Source organism: Cetorhinus maximus, chromosome 9 (assembly GCF_964194155.1).
Source record: "Cetorhinus maximus chromosome 9, sCetMax3.hap1.1, whole genome shotgun sequence".
Classification (NCBI taxonomy): Eukaryota; Metazoa; Chordata; class Chondrichthyes; order Lamniformes; family Cetorhinidae; genus Cetorhinus; species Cetorhinus maximus.
The window spans coordinates 93,432,749-93,453,521 of record NC_135887.1 but is presented as its reverse complement, the minus strand read 5'-3'; the positions used below and the strand labels follow the sequence as shown (position 1 = coordinate 93,453,521).

General features: G+C 44.0%; 1 protein-coding gene across 4 annotated transcripts in view; it reads left to right on the top strand.

The window, feature by feature from the left end:
- The window catches only part of syt8 (synaptotagmin VIII), a 351,409-nt gene that overhangs the window by 238,358 nt on the left and 92,278 nt on the right, over positions 1-20,773 (top strand). For 2 of the 4 annotated variants that reach the window (XM_078549116.1, XM_078549117.1), the window contains exon 1: positions 14,407-14,605. The exons of 1 other annotated variant lie outside the window; for it this stretch is intronic. The gene's annotated coding sequence lies outside the window, so the exon portion shown is untranslated. Of the gene's footprint in view, positions 1-14,406; positions 14,606-19,341; positions 19,360-20,773 lie in introns of those variants that run through there. One more of the 4 variants, XM_078549119.1, reaches the window with a different exon arrangement.

Below are 20,773 nucleotides of genomic sequence, written 5' to 3'. Positions count from 1 at the left end.
TACATAGCATAGCTTTTAATTTGTCTTCTGTTAATGTGTTGCTGACTGGGAATCAGAGGGTAGAAAGTCTATACAAACCTTGGGATACATTTTGCAAAAGTGTTTAGCAAAACTTGTTTTGGTTTTAAGACACAGAGGAGCCTCCATCCTCAGTGTCAGGATCAGATCATATACAATGCACTCATGTGTGTCGATGTTAGATTTAGCACCTGATGTATACTCCTCCAGGTCTTCCAGCTCACTCCCATTTCTAAACAGTAACCCACATTTTTTTATTATTCACACGTTTATCCCATTTCTAAGTTCACTGCTGTATCAAATTGAATAAATGAAGTGCTTGTAATAACACAAAGTTTCTGGGGGCTGATAGCAATTCCTCAATTGTCAGCAAAGTTGCCTACAGCTCACATTCTGGGTTTTCACTCTGTGCTGTCACTTCAGATTGTGCGAGGAGAAACTCAACATTGTTCCCAAGGAGAAGGGCTAGGCATTGACATTGCAATGGCTGCTGACAATTGCTGATAATGGGTGTGCCAACATTACCTGAATGAGCTGGCAATAGATATCACTGAGGATGGGTAAACTGGGAGTTAGACAGTCTCTCAGTGCGAGGAGGTGGTTTGGAAATATTTTCATGGTTAACTTTTAAAATGCTACAGCTTATTTCTTTGCCAGCTTTGAGATTTAGATTTCTATATCTTCACCGTCAACTTCAAAGTGGGAATTGTTTTTTCATACCTGGCGAACTATCACCTGAGTGAGGGTATGACAGCTTGAGTATAGTACTACAACAATAAACAACAAAAACTTGCATGTAAAGAGCTCCTTTAATATAGTAAAATGTCCCAAGGTGTTTAACAGGGATGTTATAAAACAAAGTTTGACAATGAGCCACATAAGGCAATATTAGGACAGATAGTCAAAAGCTTGGTCAAAGAGGTAGGTTTTAAGGAGCGTCTTAAAGCAGTACAGTGAGAGATAGAGAACCGGACAGGTTTAGGGAGGCAATTCCAGAGCTTAAGCAGCTGAAGGAATGGCCACCAATAGTGGAGCAATTAAAATTGGGATCAGAAAAGGTCAGAATTGAAGGTGCACAGTGATCTTAGAGAGTTGTAGTGTTGAGGAAATTAGAGTTAGGATGGGATTTGAATTCAAAGATAAAATGTTAAGATTAGGGTGTTATGACCAGGTGAGGAAGGGTGCAAGCACTCCCTCTTTTTTTCCCACTCCTTGGTTGATCTTAATAGGGTTTTAAAAATTTTATAAGGATGAATGTGCCAATTCAGTTTATGTACTTAACTGTTTGCAAAATGCTCAGCCCAACAGCCTTTCTTGAGTTTAAAACAAATAAAGGAATTAGTTTTAATTTTGCTAAAAACCCACCCAGTTAAAGGTATGAAAATATTAAAAAGGTAAACGCACATCCTGACTGTTGTAACACACACATATACAATCATGCAAAAATGCAAGTTACAAAGTAGAGGAGGTTACCTTTAGCCAAATTAAGATTCAATGAGAAAAGGCAAAGATATAAAGAGTTCACTGATTTAAGTTTTTCACTGTTCTTCATGGCTGAAGCAATTCTTCCACTGCAGTCCTTGGTTTTCTCCTGGAAACACTGCTGTGGAATTTGAGGTCTTCTCTGAGATTTCTTTGTCTGCTGCACACAGTTAATTTAAGCAAAACCAAGTTCAATTATAGTTTAAAGAGAGTGAAGCAAGCAACCTTTTTTTGCTGCTTTCAGATGTTCCTTCTCAGACTGCTGTAAAGCATGTAAGGTTTTGTAATAAGAGACATTTCAAAATGATGATCCCGATCACATGACTCCGCTCTCCATAATGATTGAGTATTCTGCAGTTCATGTCTGGGCAGACCTTGGCTATTTGTTATGACCTAGGTAATTAATTTTTAATGTCCAAGCCATCACTTCTGAATGGTCCATTCTTCCATGTAATGAGCTAGGAAGAACATATCAGCAGCTCCAAGGTGGCCATTGTCTCTGTAGACTCTGTCTGCAGCCTGACAGAAATGGAATGTAGCCATTATAATGATGCAAATGGTGACAACCGTTTGAAGTTTCAGTCCATATTTGAAGTAATCCTTGACATCAGCTGGTGTAAAATTCCAGCGGAAGGTTGCCTGGGTAGGTCCTATTTGTAATCTACATTAGAAACTTCCCGAAACTTGTCTGTAACTGCATGTTTGTCATGTCAGGTGACCTTTGGCAGCCATCTTAAGTTAGTGTATTTGTTTTAATAGTTGAAATTGTCCTTTTTAAAAAGAAGTTCCATAGGTGAGTTCAGCGGATGGAATTGAAATTAGTCTTTGACATCAACACACCTCCGTAAGAGAGGTGTTGCTTGAGTGAGAGACGTACAATACATCAGCAAGCACTGGGGTGTTGGGTGAATGTGACTTAGGATACAGGCAGCAGAGTTTTGGATGAGCTCAAATTTATGGAGGGTGGAAATGAGAGGCCAGTCAGGAGACAATTGGATTAGTAAAGTTTACAGCTAACAAAGGCATCAATGAGGGTTTTAGCAGTAGACAGGCAAGATCTAATTTCTAACCTGAACAATACTGTGACAGAAGTAAAAACAAAAAATGCTGGAAAAGTTCAACCTTTCTGGGAGCATATGTGGAGTGTGAAACAGAATTAATGGGCGGAAGTTTCCATTTATGAGACTAAGTGCAGTTGGCGAATGGTTTCTGAAAGCATTTTGTATCACTGGTCCCTAGAAATGGCCTGGTCACTTCAAACAATAACTAAAAAAAAAAATTGCTATCCCTAAGCATCCACATCAGTAGTATTAGAATGGTGATCCTCAATCACTTTTAATAATATTGATGTTTAAATAAGGGCATATCTGAGATTGGACCAGTAAAATCCCTGGCAACATCAATGAATTAATATCAAAGTAAAAATTTTACTGTACCATTCCTGGTGCACACTGAGAATAAATATCAGGAAATTGTGGGCTTGTATCTATTTTATCTTAAAGTTGATGAGTGGGTCACAAGATTCCATTTCAAAATGCACTGAAATTTCTGACATAAGACTTCATTGACAACAAACTCCACTGACAATACCGCCACAATTACTTACAGTGCAGTTGTGCCTGTAGGTGACACTATGACTGTACTGCACAATGTTAAAACGGTGTGTAACAGTACTGTAATAAAAGCAAGTTACTGCGCAAGCTGGAGTTCTGAAGTGAAAACAAAAGCTCCGAAGAAGAGCCATATTGGACTCAAAATATTGGGTGGAATTTTCCCATCCCGCCTGTGGTGGGCTTTGTGGTGGGGGGGATTGGAAAATCCAGTGATAGGAATAAAAGTTGGAAATCCATCAGCATAAAAACATCTTGCAATTCTCCCGATGGGTGGTTTATGGTGAGTCGGTTAAATCCCATCTACTAGTGGTGTGAACTTCATTTGCATTCATTAACATCTCATGAATACTCATTAGAACAGCTGCCCAGCAGAATCTTGTCAGGCCTTCCAATCTTCCGTCACGCCAGTGGGAAATTACATCAGCCTCAAGCCCATTTGAAAAGGGATGGCATGCACAAGCCGGACCTCAATTCACTTGCAACTTCGAGGTGAGTGGAACATACGTAGCCTACCTGCCATAGCGTTGCGCCGATCTTTTGATGAATGCCACACTGTTGGGGGTGTAGGGTTGGTTTGCTCCTGCTCTTTGCCTACATTGTCCCGAAGAACACCACTGTGCTATGATACTCATGCAGGCCTCCACTTTCAGAAATGAGCACTTCAACCAGGGGTGGGCTATGAGGTGAGGGTGGGGTTGATGAACACAAGGTGGGCAATGGGGATGGAAGGCTGTGGAATGGCAGTGAGGGGGAAGGGCGAACACAAGGGGGTCTTTCTGGTGTCACCCTCTAATTTCTTGTTGCCACAGGAGTGAACAAGAATCTGCTTAGAAAGAAGGAGGAAGACCTCCTTGCGATGAAAACCACTAAAAGCCAATGGCTTCATTACCACTGTTAAAGGGCTACTCGAACTCAGTGGTTTCACATCACAGTTGCTGCATCTCAAGAGTAACAAACAGGAATTTAGAATTTGGGAATGCAGGCAATAGCAAAGAAGGCACAGCTGAATCATATATGGCATTCCATCGATGAAGGCCTGTCACGCGTTCACCAGATTTGACATTCCTAGTGGGCCAAAGGGCATCCATTCACAGCAGACACATGGGAACACTACCACCTCCAAGCCATTCACCATCCTGACTTGGAAATATATTGCCGTTCCTTCACTGTTGCTGGGTCAAAATCCTGAAACTCTGCCCTTAACAGGACTGTGGATGTACCTGCACCACAGAGACTGCAGCGGTTCAAGAAGGCAGCTCACCACCACCTTCCAAAGGGCAATTAGGGATGGGCAATAAATGCTGGCCTAGCCAGTGATGCCCACATCCCATAAATTAATTTTTAAAAGCTGGTCATTAATATGTCACAACAGAGATTGGAACACATAACAAGGTTAGGTCACTCATTTCCATTAAACTTTAGCATCCCATGCAGGGCTCAGGATGTTACATATCTGTGATGCCATCTTGGTCACTTCGATGTGTGTGCTAGTGTCTCAGAGACAAGGCAGCATCAGCCACCATGCAAGTAGGGCAGGAAAATCTATGGTCCCTTACGGTTTCCATACATTTCATCTTCTGAGCTTCACTTTCTTGCCCGTTGAATCATTAATATCTTCAATGTTTCCTTTCAGAGAGAATGCAAAAGCACATATGGATCCAGGGCTCAATGCTGCCTTTGTCAGAGCCCTAATACAATGGAGGAGGTGAAGGAGGGAGAGATGACTCCGTGCGCAGCTTCAATGGGAGGGACATGGTCAAGCGGAGCCAGTGATGAACTGGAGAGTCAGGAGGAGAGACTCAGACAATGGGGGTGAATTGCCAGACCTAGGGTTTATTGTAGAAGAGTCTCCTATTTACAAATGAGTGAGAGGCAATGCCGTGCACATCTGCACTTGTCCCAAGCTCTGGTGCATCACAATTGCAATATTCTTCATGAAGACCTGACGCCACGTGGAGTTGGAGGGTATCTTCATGGAGAAAGGAAATGACCCAGTAGCAATGAGCAATGGGTAATAGCAGCTGATGTAAAGCCCCACTAATAAAGGGAATGTGCTGTATACTCGGTGAAATTCTATGTAGTGTACACTCATAAAATGAAAAACAAACTCTGTACCAAGAGCCACCTGTCTTGCTGGCTACTTTCAAATTAAGGATAACACAGGCAGCAACAAACTGACTACAATAGTCCTTGTGTGTTTGACTTTACTGTTAGTGGGACCCTATCCTCTCCAACTTCACAGCAGCATAAGGCAGCAGTGAAAATGAAGGAAGTATAATTCACCTTTCAGTGTAATACTAGCACAAGTCACAGCCCAATAGCAAGCAAAATACCAGAAATATGTGTAAATGTTCAACTTCATTATATGATTAACACTGTTAACCTTCCCGAGTAACACAATAACAGCTTTAGCTGTCAAAATAACTGTTAGGAAAGCACCCGGGTACATTGGATCTGAGTGGGAGCGGCCTATGCTGTGGTGTGGCAAGGTTCACTCAGTGCCCCCATTCTGACATATAGGAAATCGCCATCCAAACTGAGTAGTCAAGGGGTGGGGAGGGCAGAAGTAAATTGACAAGAGGGAGGCTGAGTGCTCGGAGAGCCGAATGAATTTCTAATTTGGGTAGGGAATTCAAAAAGTAGGGAATGATTTAAAAATATGTGGATGTGGTCAAAGTGAGCTTTTGGTTCTTTCTGAATGGAACAGCTACAATGCAAAGGTTGGCCTTCCTCTACTCTTGCATCGCTTATCCATAGTGAATAAAGAGAAAAGAAAAGAAATGAGGTGAGCTCAATGGTCAATGGGGATAAAATTGGTTTCACAGTCACCTTTTCAAACCAATCCAGGTAAACAGCAAAGGGGGTTCAAAGGAGGGGGAAGGAGGATGAAATGTATTTTTCTGTAAGAAACTACAACACATTTATGTTCCTCTAAATTTGACTTTTATGAAAGCAAAGTTGGAAAAATGCAGAGAAAAAGATTTACAAAATCTAATTTACGGATGTTTTCTGAGTTTTTAGAAACTTAAAGCCAGGATGATCAAAATGACTCTAATCTTCTATTGTTCATCATGTCATCACATTTCTGCCACCACACTGTTTATGAAGTGGGTAAAATCACTTATGACATATTTTTTAACTTGTAAAGCTCTAACCACCACAATTTAAATGCATGTCTGATATTAAACCTTGAAGCTGCGAACTTCGGCTCTATAATGTTTGTTTTTTTTCAATTCTATGGGTGATGATTTGCCTACAAAACGGTATCGGTGGTCTGTGTGCACACTTCTGGTTCTGGTTGTGCCAGACGACATTTTGATGAAGGCGTTAGCGTTCTGGGAGTATGTTTCTGGAAGTATGCGGAGTAGGCAGATCATCTCATCAAACACCAGCACTGCCATTTTTGAGCTCAACATTGCAGCTACCACTGCCTCTTAAACATGCACAGCTGAACATGCAGGAGAAAGGCCCACATGACACCAACCCCAGTGCTATTTAAAGGGACTGCCTTCTGGCTTTTGCTGCAATTGTAAGTGTTTGATGGTTTCTTGAGTTGTTTAAATTTGCTGATGACTGTTGTGAATGGTGTAGCACATGCTGATTTCATCCTAACTTAAAGGATTCTGCACAAACCACTTGCTCTCAGTCATGGGTGGTGTAATTTGCACCCCCCTTGACCTGCAGTATGACAGGGAGAATAAGCAGAAGTAACACAGAGTAGGAAAAGCTGCTGTAATAATGAGGAGGAGGGGAAGGAAGGGCTCTTGTCAGGAGGCCATATCCATCCAGGGTATTCAGAGGACAATTCTCCTACCTAAGCCTCAGTGAGGAACAGTGTTGTCAGACATCTCCCCTTCACAATGCAGGTTCTCACTGAAATTTGTCACCTGCTGTAGCCACAACAGCAGCCTCAGGGCAAGGCGAGGGCAGCATTGCCAGTGGATGTGAGGGCGACTGTGGCCATGAACTTTTGTGTGTTGGGAAACTTCCAGGCTGGAGCAGGTGATATTTGCACCATCTCCCATATCACCATCCACTGTTGCACAAGGGAGGTCACTGAACCTCTGTATTCCAAGACAGCTGAATACATTCCATTCTTTCTTGCCAGAGAGAAGCAGGTGGAGTGAGAAAATGGCTTCAAGAGGACTGTGGGCTTCTCCGTAGTGCAGACTTTCATTGACTGTACACACACACTGGGAGGAATTTCCCATTCAGGAGAATAAGTGTGGTGGCGCCCACCCAGCTGGCCAGAATGGCCAGAACCCATGCCCGATTCTGACCTTAGAGGGTCATTGATTATGTAAAGACACATATCAGTCCAAATCACCTGGCGGATCAGAGCTGACTCATCTGCCCACCATCAGCTGGTGGGTCTGAAGGTCCAAATGCCATTTTTAAAGGTCAGTCCAACACATAATCTTACTCTCTCCAGACCGCCAGAGATGTCTTGCAGCCAGAAGAAGGCTGAGAGCCTCATGGAGAAGGCAGCACCCCACTTCAGTCACCTGGCCCTCCAGGCCTTGATCAGAGATGCACAGGCAAGTGCTCTTTCCCAGGGATGGCTGCAGGAAGTGCAGCAGCCTCAGGTCTCCGGCCTGGGAGGCCATTGCGGAGCAGGTCAGCATGGCTGGCAACCATGCCCAAAATGCCATCCAGTGCAGGAAGAGGATGAATGGCCTCACCCGCTCCACCAGGGTAAGTCATCCTTCAACACCCTCCAGTATCAAACTCTCATCATGGCATCATGCACTCAGACAGCTACTCGCTTGAAGGATCTCACACAACCATTAGTGAGGATCACATATCAACACTCATTATGTCACCGAGACTTTCACATCACCACTATCCCATCTATCATGTTGCTCACACTCCATCCTCTGGCTCTTCTGGAGAGGGCTAACCACACACAGGGAATGTGCATCTCACCCAATCCCTGCTCCATCCCTTCTCATCACATGCCTTTCTTTCCTCTTCATACAGGCCAAGCTGGCACACAACAGACGCGAGAGATCGCAGACAGGGGGAGAGACAGCCGACATTATTGCCCTCAGTGAGTTTGAGGAGGCTGCAGCCGAGCTGGCTGGGGAGCAGAGGGATTGCCCCTGGGGGGAAGGGGAGATGGGCCTCTCCCACTAACCCAGTATGGATCACAGCTCCATCACTTCATTAAATTCTAACATTTACAGAGAGTCACATGCAGTCTTATCTAGTTCATGCTCATTAACTGAAACTCGATTTTCTATTTTCTCAGCACCAGCAGATCGAGGCCCCCAAGCCAGTCCAGCACCACCTGTGTGAGCCCCAGGTTACATCCGAGGAGGAAACTCTGGAAGAAGCGTCACGGTGCTCACACGTCTCTCCGCCAGCTCAGAGATACACTCGTCCAAGGGCACAGTTGTAGATTAGTTTTGGGCTCACTTTCTGGGGAACACCTCACTGACACTTCCCCAATGCAGTGAGAGGCAGGGACAGCCCGGGTCTCTGGCCCTCGGAGGGCTGCTGGAGACCAGCCACCCACTCAGCCCGAGTCTGATGATGAGCCTCTGGAAGCGTCCACCAACTCAATGCTGGAGATGCATCAACAGGTGGCGGAACATCAGGCAGAGATTCGACAGTCACTCAACAGACTAGAGCAAACGATGGAGGATTCTGTCTGTGTTCTGTCTGATGTCATGGCTCTGACATGCAAGTGCCTGGAGGTCACCATGGGAAGGCTGGCGACCACCAAGGAGACCTTGGTCCATCAGGTCTTGCCAGGTTTGTGCTCAGACTGCACTCCAGGCCACCCACGGTGGCGGGCACCATCAAGGTATAGGCGACACGGGGGTGAGGCACCTTGACCTCTCTCCAGGTGCACCATCACTGGCAGGAGCCAGGACGGGGCCTGGAGCACCCACAGGGTGGATGAGCATCAGCTGGACAGCCCATGGGCCTCCTGTCAGGACACTTTTGGGTCACAGGCAGGTTAGACATGTAAAGAAATTGCACTTTTGTGAATACATTTGATGGTTATGTGAATATTCCTGTCAATTGAAGGTGTTATGATTTTGTACTTGGAATCCTCTTATTTTGATATTTAGCCTTGCTCCCACTCAGTGATGGTGTCCCAATGTGAGATTCACATTCCTGTGATGTTAACCTCAGTTGAACTGGTCTCTGCACCCCCTTGTGTGATGTCAGGGTGATGTGTTTAAATCTTTATTGGATGTGTATGTGATGTAAGTGTTTCTAACCCTTCTTCTTCAAGGAACACCATTCAGTGAGGGCAGCTCATCAGCATTGATATTCTAGCAGCATTTGTGTCTCCTCAATGGTGATGGCAGAAGAAAAGACATGTATGGGAGAAGGAGATCCCTAGGCATGAGCACATCTCAGTCGCAGCAGTGTGGCATCATTAGATGGCGGTGAAGGTTTCAAGTCTTCCCTCGCATCGCTCTAAATGGACTGTCAGTTCCTAGAGTGAGCTCACTCACAGGGCCCCAAGGAACACAGCAAAGACCATGACCTGGCGATTCATGGAGCCAGAATGCGCAAGTGTGAATGCGGGAATCGTCCTCACTGCAAGAGGGTGGACATCGCCTGAGATGAAAGAAAATGGCATTGAGGCTAGGAGAGATGTGGCCATAATCCCTCACTTAACTTTACTCTTCCTGGAAGCATGTCTCCCATGTCTTCAATCCTCCATGGTGTGGTCACGCTATTACTGACCCTCAGCAGCCTCCTGAGGTTCCTGGGCCTTTGGATCTTCATCCTCTGATGAGCTCTCATCCTCCTCCAATTCATCCTCTGGCAGGGGTTCACCTCTTTGCATTACAAGATTGTGAAGGGTGCAACACACTGCGATGATGCAGGAAACTCTGTTGGAGGTGTACTGAGCCACCTGAACAGTGAAAGCATCTGAAGTGCATCTCCAGGAGCCCTATGGTCTGTTCAATAAGGGAGCGTGTGGAGCTGTGAGCAGCGTTGTACCTCTTCTCGGAACAACTCTGAGGGTGATGCACCGATGTCATCAGCCAGCGCTTCAGTGGGCACCCCTTATCCCCAAGCAGCCATCCCTGCAGACATAATGGCCTTCGAAAATCTCAGGCACCTGAGAGTGGTTCAGGATGTAAGAGTCATGGCAACTCTCAGGGTACTGGGCACAAACATGCATTATGTGCTTCCGGTGATCACAGACCAGTTGTACATTAATGGAATGGAAGCCCTTGTGGTTTAGTAACATTAGGAGCTGCTGCCATGGAGCCCGTATCACCACATGGGTGCAGTCTGTTACACCCTGCACTCTAGGGATGCCTGAGATGGCGGTGAAGCTGGTGAATCTTGCAGCCTGGCTACATTCGCTGAGCAAACCTGACATAATGAGGGGCCTTCCTGTAAAGGCAATCTGTGACCTCCTTTATACATCGATGTGTCGCAGACTGAGAGATGCAGTACAGGTCACCAATGATCCTTGGAAAGAACCAGAAGCCAAGTAACTGTGTACTGCGATCACCTTCAAAGCCACTGGCAGGAGATAATCTCCAATCCATGTGGCGTTAGGTCTTCACGAAGAAAGTAGCATATGTGATGTACCAGATCTCGGGACCAGCACAGATGTGCACAGCATTGCCTCTCACTCATTTGTAAATAGGAGACTCTTCCATTGCATTAGGATCCTGACAAAGGCAGCATTGAGCCCTGGATCCATATGTGCTTTTGCCTTCTCTCTGAAAGGAAACATTGAAGACATTAATGATTCAAGAGGCAAAGAAGTGAAGCTTAGAAAATGACATGTTTGGAAATTGTAAGGGACCATAGAATTTGCTGACCTATGCCGCCTTGTTCCTGAGACACTAGCACACACATCGAGGTGACCAAGATTGCATCACAGATATGTAACATCTTGAGTCCTGCGTGGGATGCTGAAGTTTAATTGAAACGAATGACCCAACCTAGCTATGTGCTCCAATCTCTGATGTGGCAAATTAATGACCAGTCAGTTGATCATGGTCAATGACTGCATGCCCTTTGGCCCATTAGGAGTATCACACCTGGTGAACACACGACAGGCCTTCATTGATGGAATGCCATATATATGATACAGTTGTGCCTCCTTCATTATTGCCTGCATTCACAAATTCTAAGTTCCTGTGTGTTACTCTTGAGATGCAGCAACTGTGATGTGAAGCCATTGAGTTCTGAGCAGCCCTTTAACATTGCTTTTTGAAGCCATTGGCTTTCAGTGGCTTTTGTTGCAAGGAGGTCTTCCTCCTTTCTTTCTAAGCAGACTCTTGCTCACTCCTGCAGCAACAAGAAGTTAGAGGGTGACTCCAGAAAGGCCCCCTCGTGTTTGCCCTTCCCCCGACTGCCATTCCACAGCCTTCCCTCCCCATTGCCTACTTCGTGTTCGTCAGCCCGCCTCACAGCCAACCACAATTTAAGTGTTTCTGAAAGTGGAGGCCTGCATGAGTGCCACAGCACAGTGGTTCTTCGGGACAATGTAGGCAAAGAGCAGGAGCAGACCAACCCTACCAGGGTGGCGTTCATTGCAACAAGGCCAGCGCAGCGCTATGGCAGGCTATGTATGTTGCACTCATCTCGAAGTTACCAGTGAGCTGAGGTCCGGCTTGTGTACGCCATCCCTTTTCAAATGGGCTTGAGGCTGACATAATTTCCCGCTGGCGTGACGGAAGATTGGAAGGCCTGACAAGATTCTGCTGGGCAGCTGTTCTAATCAGTATTCATGAGATTTTAATGAGTGCAAATGGCATTCACGCCTCTAATCCACGGGATAACTGACCTGCCATAAACTCACCATTGGGAGAATTACAAGGGGCTGAATCTTCTGGCCGACGTGCGGGCGGCGGAGCCTGGACGCCAGCACTTAAAATGTTGCATGAGCGTCCTGATGTCAGCGCGCGGCATTGCGATGTTTCGGTCGGTGGGTGCGCTATGGAGCGCGACGCGCGCCTGCCATTAATTAAAGGCCTCGTTAAGGCCATTTAAAGTGACCATTGTGCACCGCAAATGCTTCTAAATGGACTGCAAGCAGATGCATAGCGTTTTGCTGCATAACTCTGAAAAGGAAGAATAATTTTTTATTAATTAAAGGCCTCGTTAAGGCCATTAAGTGACCAAAATTATTCTTCCTTTTCAGAGTTATGCAGCAAACGCTATGCATCTGCTTGCAGTCCATTTAGAAGCATTTGCGGTGCACAATGGATGGGCCGGACCAATCGACTAAGATTTTGAGGGGCCTGTGCGAACTTCGGCTCGGCGCACGGGCCCAACGGGCAGGCGGGTAAGTGATTTTTTCATAAAGCTCATCCAGTGGTGGGATGAGGTTTGATTTCGAATTTTAAAAAGTTTATTAAAGTTTTTGTGTACTTCATTAACATGTCCCATCTCGTGTGACATTTTCACATGAGGGGGAAATGTTAATGAATTTTTTATTCTTCTACTTTTGAACTTTCGCCACCTTTCAGCGATCTCCCTGAGGCACCACTTAGCCTCAGGGAGATGTGCGCTCTTCCGCGCACATGCGTGAAAGAGCGCACTCTCGCAGTTGAGGAATCCCCCCCCCTGCCCGCACAGGAAGCGCATAGCGCTTCCTGTCAGGCGGCCCACTGGGCGGGCCTTAATTGGCCCGCCTACGTTAAATGGTGGCGGGGCCCGTTTCAGCAGCGGCGATTGGCTGCCCACCCACTGCTGAGCTGGTCGGGCCTGCCCGCCCATCAAGGGCAAAATTCTGCCCAAGCTGTTTTTACACCAGTGGCTTTCTGACTTTTTACCTGCCACTGGATTCTCCACTCCTGCCCGCCACAAAACCCACTGAGGGCGGGATGGGAAAACTCTGTCCACCTTGTGGATTTCACATGGCAACACTGCAATGTATCAAAACTGAAAGAGATGCCACTTCCTCAATGCCCAGTTGGTGTTTACACAGCATATCATGCAAGTTACTGCCTGGTATCCTGGCATCCACTCATGATGACTTCATTCTGTGGCTGTCTGCTCTGTTACCCACATTTGAGCCATCACAAAAAAAATAAGAGTGTAGCTACTTGATGAAAAGGGCTATCCACTGAACACAAGGTGATGACCCTGGTGTGCAACTCAGTCACATGTGGGAAGCATGCATTTCTTTTTATTCATACATGAGATATGAGCAAAGGCTAGCACTTAATTCCCATCCCTAATTGCCCTTGAGAAGGAAGTGGTGAGCGCCGCCTTCTTGAAGCACTGCAGACCATGTGAAGTAGGCACGCCCACAGGGCCATTAGGGAGGGAGTTCCAGGTATGCCATGCTGCCACACAGAACATGATTGAGCAGACCATTAGTGTGCTTAAGAAATGCTTCTGCAATGCTCTGGAGGACCAAAAGAAATAGGAGCAGGAGTTGACCATACAGCCCCTTGAGCCTACTCTGCCATTCAATACAATGATCTTCTGCCTAAACTCCACTTTCTCACCACCCCCACACACCCCCACACACCACCCACACTCCCCACCCCTAACTCTCCATATCTCTTGATTCCCTGAGAGATCAAAAATCTGACTACCTCATCCTCAACTATATTCAACCATGGAGCATCCAAAATCCTCTGGGGTGGAGAATTCCAAAGATTCACAACTCTCTGAGAGAAGAAATTTCTGCTCAATTCGACCACTTATCCTGAGACTGTGCCCACAAGGTCTAGGTTCTCCAGCTAAGGAAAATTCTGGAGAGAAGAGGCTCAATTTACTTCCTGCAGTACTCGGAGCCTGTGGAAAGCTTCTGCATGCTGCACAATTTCACCACCATAAGGGCAACAGCCCTTGCCACCAGCTATACAGTCACCAACTGAGGAGCAGGAGGAGGATGAAGAGAAAGAGGGATAGGAAGGGAGGAAGCACATACACATCCCATTTCTGGCTGGGCTGTCCATGATCAACTTTTCTAACTGCGGTAGCGGTGAAAGCAACCTCAATTCTCCAATCACCAACGATCTCACACCTAATGTTCCTTCTGTTTCAGACCATAACAGTGTCCTCCAGGCCACAATGCTGAAATAAAAAGCACCACAAAACAATCAGTGCCAACCAAATTTATAAATTTAACTATGCTGTGTTGAATATAGAAGTCACCTAATCATTTTCCCTTCTGTATGCTGTTTAAAGGAGATTTGTTTCCAAGCAAAATGCCTAAGTTCCTCTTCCAAGTAGAGTAAAAGGAATTTTTCCACTCATTGTTGTGGAGGCAGGGAGAGGAATGTGGTTGTGGTTGTGGGTGTTCCCTCTCTGGTGCAGGTGCATTTTCGTCATTTGGGTGTGGCCAGCTCTTAGCATTGAAATTTCTTCATTTTACAAGAGGAAAAACCAGTCTGCCGTCTTTTACAACCATTGATTTTCATTAAGGGTACACTGACTAAAATGCCAACAGTGGAGGAGCAAGCAGCAGCAAGCTAGAAAGGCAAGGATCACATTTGGATCAAGGTGGTGAAGTCCTGGCTGACATTCTCCCAGGAAAGAAGGTGAGAGTCACTGCAAGTGAAGTTTACCACCTCACGTAACTACTGAGTAACCAGGAAACTGAAATGTCTCTGTGTTTTCAATGGTAGTTAAGGCAGATGTTGCATTGTAAACTAGTAGTTCTCTGTACTTTGTCATGTTCTCTGTTTTAACCTTTTGATTTTCTCCCTTTCTGTTTCACTGGGGTATCATTCCACAGGCACCTGCTGCCCTCAAGTATTTTGCCCATCAATTCCATAACTCTGAGCTTTAATAGTGTTGCTGTGCTATTTGACTATGGAGGGAATCACATACTAAAGCCCTCTCTCAATGACCAAGAACATGCACTCCCTAGCAAAGTTGTGGATAACAATCAGAGGTGAAAATCCTGCTGATCTTTCCCCTCCCTAACCCAGGAACATTGAAGTGTAGCTTACTCCAACTGTAAACAGTTGTCTTTTGCTGCTCATGATAGTACAGTAGAGCGAGTAAATTGTGCCTATAGGCACACACAAACTCGCTCATATACACACACACACACACACACACAGACTCACACTCACTTTCCAGTAGAGGTCACTGTACGGTGATTAGAAATGGCAACCCTGATCAATCCTTTTCTCTTCTTTAGCCTGGGGGAGGGGAAGGAATTAAGGTCACTTGTAATACCCAAGGTCCTGCTTCACCAGAGGCCACCCAATGCAGCACAAAGGAATGAAACAAAAAGTCTGTGTTTTAAAGCAGTGTTTTCTAATAGCAATCTGTGCCTACCCACAGGCATGGCTATGGTGACTTCATTTTTGCTACTTGCATTAATTTTACACACAATTCAAGTAAATACACATTGCATTATATTTTACTTAAATATTAGCAAAGATTTTATCATGTAAATTTGGCGGGCAGATATTCCGGATAGAAATCTTTTTGCAATATCATAGGCAATGAGTCGCCTTCAAAGGGATCAAATCTGCAAACAGCCGAGTCATAAGTAGAGTCCTGCAGAGAGCTGTGTTGGGACCATTGCTGTTCATGATCTTTATAAATGATTTGGAGAACAGTATTCTATACACTTCTAATATAATTAATAGAATTATTAATGGAATTAAATTTGCAGATGACACTAAAGTACATGGGAACTGAAAATTTAGATGAAACAAATAAGTTGATTGAGGAAGTTTAGAATTATGTAGTATTTACAGAATACAGGCTATTTAGCCCAAAAGGTCTAATTTCCCTCCACATCCTTCCATTCTCCCTCCTCAGCTCTATCCATCCCGGGCCTACCATACTGGTGTAATTTGTTCCACCAGTGCAGACAGTTGATCTGAGTTCCAGTCCCAATCTGGCAGCCTTTGATTCTCTGATTCCCACTGTTAATTCTCTCCCTCCTCTTTCTTCTCTCGGTCTCTAACCCCCACTCTATCATCTTCCTTCCACCCATTCTGCATTTGGTTTCCAGTTTCAATCATGGGTCAGGTTTATTTCAGTTGCTCCTGCTTTTCACCCACTTTAACTTGAAGACTGTATTTAGGCCTGACTCCACATGTACAATGTTATGGTACCTGGTATCTGCATGTAGGCTGGAATTATTTCTCTAGAAAAGAGAAGGTTGAGGGGTGATATAGTTGATGTCTTTAAAAGGAGTTTGGTAGGGTAGATGAAGAGATGATATTTATGTTTATGGGTGGGTCTAAAACTAGGGACCAGAAATATAAGGTAGTCACCATTAAATTCAATAGAGAATTTAGGGGAAATATCTTTACACAGAGTGGTGAGAATGTGGAACTTGTTCTCATATGGAGTGGTTGAGGAGAATATTATAGATGCATTTAAGAGGAAGTATGATATATGAATGAAAAACGAATAAAAGGATATGCTGATAAAATTAAGTAAAATGGGAGGAGGCTCTTATGGAGCATAAACTCCTGCATAGTCCAGTTAGGTTGAATGACTTGGTTCTTTTGTTGTAATTGGATGTGGAGTAGTGACATGGCTCCCCTTCTGTTCAGCAGCCATGGTTGGTCGCAACAAAAGTTTTAAAATTTATTTTCCCTGCAAATGTCTTTTCCAAATTAAATGTATTTATTTGCTAATAAGGAGCCAATCAAACCAGGTTTTCTTGAGTAAAAAAACAGCAAGTTTATTAGTTATTAAACCCGAGAAAAAATAATAAAGATGCAACAACAGACACACATAGATCTCAGAAGTAAGAAAGTTAGTGACTAATCATAAGTTAAAAGAATATAGGATTAAGTCTTTTGCTGCTCTTTGAGGTGTATATTGTTGAACATTGTGGCCATTTGAAGTTAGCTGATTTCCTGTAAAACTCTGAAGTTGACTTGGTTCATTCACGTCTACACTCTGCTGAAGACACTCTTAGCTTCAGAGAGAGAGAGAGAGATCTTTACTCCTCTCTTCCAGCAGTGTTTCTAGATGACTGTGATGTTTCTTTTTCCTCCTCCTGTCTGCATATTCCCAGAAAGGAATTTGGTTAGCATGTCTTGCAGTCATTGTTACAGACAAGGTGATTCCATTTTTTTGACCTTTTCAGACATTTAAAGGGATATTTCAAAATACACAGAATATATACATTCCAATGGGACTTAAAAAAACGCATATAATTATGCAAAGGTGGGTGGCAGCTTAGAAAGTTGGAAAGAATATAAAGAACAGCAAAGAATGACAAAAAGATTATTAAGGAGAGAAAAATTAGAGTACAAGAGAAAACTAGCTAGTAATATAAAGACGGATAGTAAGAGTTTCTATAGATATTTAAATAAGAAAGGAGTTAACAAAGTGAGCATTGGTCTTATAGAAAGTGTGTCTGAGGAATTGATAATGGAAAGTAGCAAAATGGCCGATGAATTAAACAGGTATTTTGCTTCACTATATAGGACACAAGTAACATCCCAGAAATAGCTGTAAATCAGGAAATGGAAGGGAGGGAGGAACTTGGGAAAATTACAACCACCGGGAAAGTGGTATTAAGCAAATTGCTGGGGCTGCGGGATGACAAATCTCCAGGTCCATTTGGACTTCACTCTAAGATCTTGGAAGAAGTGTCTAGTGAGGTAGTTGATTCATTGGTTTTAATTTTCCAAAATTCCCTAGATTTGGGGAAGGTTCCATTAGATTGGAAAATAGCAAATGCAACTCCTTTATTCAAAAAGGGAAGGAGACAGAAAGCAGGAAAATACAGGCCAGTTAGCCTAACATCTATCATGGGAAAAATGTTAGAAACTATTATTAAAGATGTTATAGCAAGGCACTTAGAAAAATTCAAGGCAGTCAGGCAGAGTCAACATGGTCCTGTAAAAGGCAAATCATGTTTAACCAATTTATTGAAGTTCTTTGAATGAGTCACGTGTGCTGTGGATAAAGGTGAACCAGTGGATGTACTGTACTTAGATTTCCTGAAGGCGTTTGATAAAGGTTATTGTGGAAAATAAAAGCTCATGGTGTAGGGAGTAACATATTGGCATGGTTAGAAGTTTGGCTAGCCAACAAGAAACACAGAATAGGCATAAATGGGTCTTTTTCTGATTAGCAGGATGTGACGAGTGGTGTGCCACAGGGATCAGTGCTGGGGCTTCAACTTTTTGCAATTTATATAAATGACTTGGATGAAGGGATTGAAGGAATGGTGGCTAAATTCACTGACGACACAGAGATAGGTAGGAAAGTAAATTATGAAGAGGATATAAGGAGGCTACAAAGTGATATAGATAGGTTAAGTGAGTGGGCAAAAATCTGGTAAATGGAGTATAATGTGGGCAAAAGTGTAATTGTTCATTTTGGCAGGAAGAATAAAAAAGAAGCTTATTATCTAAATGGTGACAGATTGCACAGCTCTGAGAGGGATCTGGGTATCCTAGTGCATGAATCACAAAAGACTCTCCTCCTAATTTGTATGTTTGTATGTTTAGCATTTCATTCTAATAAAATTGGGTATGCACGCATCTGCAAAATAAATGAGGACTGAGTACCGCTAACTGCTACTATGACCTATCCAAAGATGTTATTAACATTTTTCCACTTGTTGATTGTTTTACTCACTGACCTACTGGATGTATTATCAAAATGAAACAACTGTCTATTTTACATTGAATATTTTGCTGACTTTTAACGTTCTCTGGAAAAAGCAGACAATAGATAAAGTGACGCCCTGAAGTTACTACTCTAACCTGTCCTTATTAGTTGCAATTTAAATAAGGATCAGTAACAATAAAATAAGAGGAAAAAAATAAGATCTCTGTTGACACAGCAAAGGGAAAACTTTGAAAACTTTATATCTGAAATAAAAATAGAAAGTGTTGGAAATACACAGTGTAATTTTCAGCATCAGAGTACTGCCAGCTGACCCTCATTATGCTTCCAGAATTTTCTGTTTATATTCCAGTGAGAACAAGTTTGCAAATACTTGTTTGTTGCCCATACAGAGCAGCATATTCCAGGGTCACTCTCAAGTCTGTACTGAATTAGTTAACCCTTAACCAAGGCATTATTACTATGACTGCTATTAGCTCCAGTATCCCTGAATAAGTGAGGGGAAATTATTCAGAATTCCCACTTTTACTTATTAGATGGTGACTTTTGGTGGGAAGTGTGTATGTGTGGGTGTCAGATGAGGAGAAGATTGGGTTTATCTGTGAATCATTCCCACAGTTAAATTGCTTGCTAACACTCGCTGATAAGCTCCCTCCAAAAAGCGTCCACTTCGGCATACCAGAGAAACCTTCACCCAGCAAGGACCTTCTGAGGTGCCGAAAGTTGGAGGGTGAGAGAAATAAATATTTTCTATTATTTGTGTCCTCACTCTCAATGTGTTCAGTGCTGTGTGTATACAGAGAAAAAAAGGTAAAGAGAGGATATTGTCAGTTTCACTGCTCTCATTGAAGCCAATGCCAATACTGACACTACCTGACAACTCTGATGAAGGTTGTATTTTATTAGTTGTTTTTACCGGTAAAATTTGAATGGAAAAGGAGCCTTGTGAAAATAGCTCATAAATTTAAGGTTTAAATGGTGCCAAAAAACAGCTTATGCCTGATGTCAGTGCAGCACAAATAACACCCAGCTGTTCTGCCCTTAACAAAAAGTCATAGAGTCATAGGGAAGAATTTACTTTCCGTCGGGCGGGCGGGCCCGACCCAATCTCCAGTGGGCGGGGAGCCGATCCCCGCCGGAGAAGCAGTCCGTGCTGCCATTTTACGTGGGCGGGCCAATTAAGGCCCACCCAGCGTGACGTCGGGCGGAAAGCGCTATGCGCTTTCTGTGCGGGCGGGGGATTCCCCAAAAGCAAGAGTGCGTTCTTTCGCACATGCGCACGAAAGAGCCATCGTCTCCCTGAGGCAAAGTGCAGCCTCACGGAGATCACTGACACTTTGAAAAAGATTAAAAATTTTTAAAAAACCCTAACATGTCACATGAGATGGGACATGTTCATAATTTACACTATAACTTTATTAAACTTTTTAAAACCCTGCGTGAAACCTCATCCCGCTGGTGGATGAGGTTTCATGTTTTCTCTATTTGCCGCCGGGGCTCCTGTCCTGACCGCTAACCTTAAGGTTGGACGGGCAGGTCCTTTAATTGTTTAAATGATCCTGTCAATGGCTTCAATTGGCCATTGACAGGTCGGCGGGCCCGCAGCTGATTTTGCTGCACCCCCGCCTTCCTGAAAATTTAAATGGGGCGGGATGACGTCTGGGGTTCCGCCCAACATCATCCTGCGTCATTTTACGCGTTGGCCAGCGGGCCCCGCCCCCTGCTCGCCGACGGCAAAATTCTGCCCATAGAGTTATACAGCACAGAAACAGTCCCTTTGGCCCTTCGTGTCCATGCCGGCCACCAAGCACCTATCTACTCTAATCCCATTTTCCAGCACTTTGCCTGTAGCCCTATATGCTATGGCATTTCAAGTGCTCATCTAAATACTTCTTAAATGTTGTGGGGAAGAAGAAAAAGAAAAACAATGTTTGCCAATTATTTAATAAATGAAAACCATGTTCCTTTAACTCACATTTTTGGGCGGCAGTAGTATTTTCAGCACCCTGAGATCCAAAGAAATTCCTGCACTTTCACAGGAGAATAGAGATAAGAGGAAATATAGAGAAAATTAGTCACCAGAAAGATGTGGAGAAATAACTCAGGAAAATGCTTGCAGACAAAGTGCTGTTTATCAGGAGGCG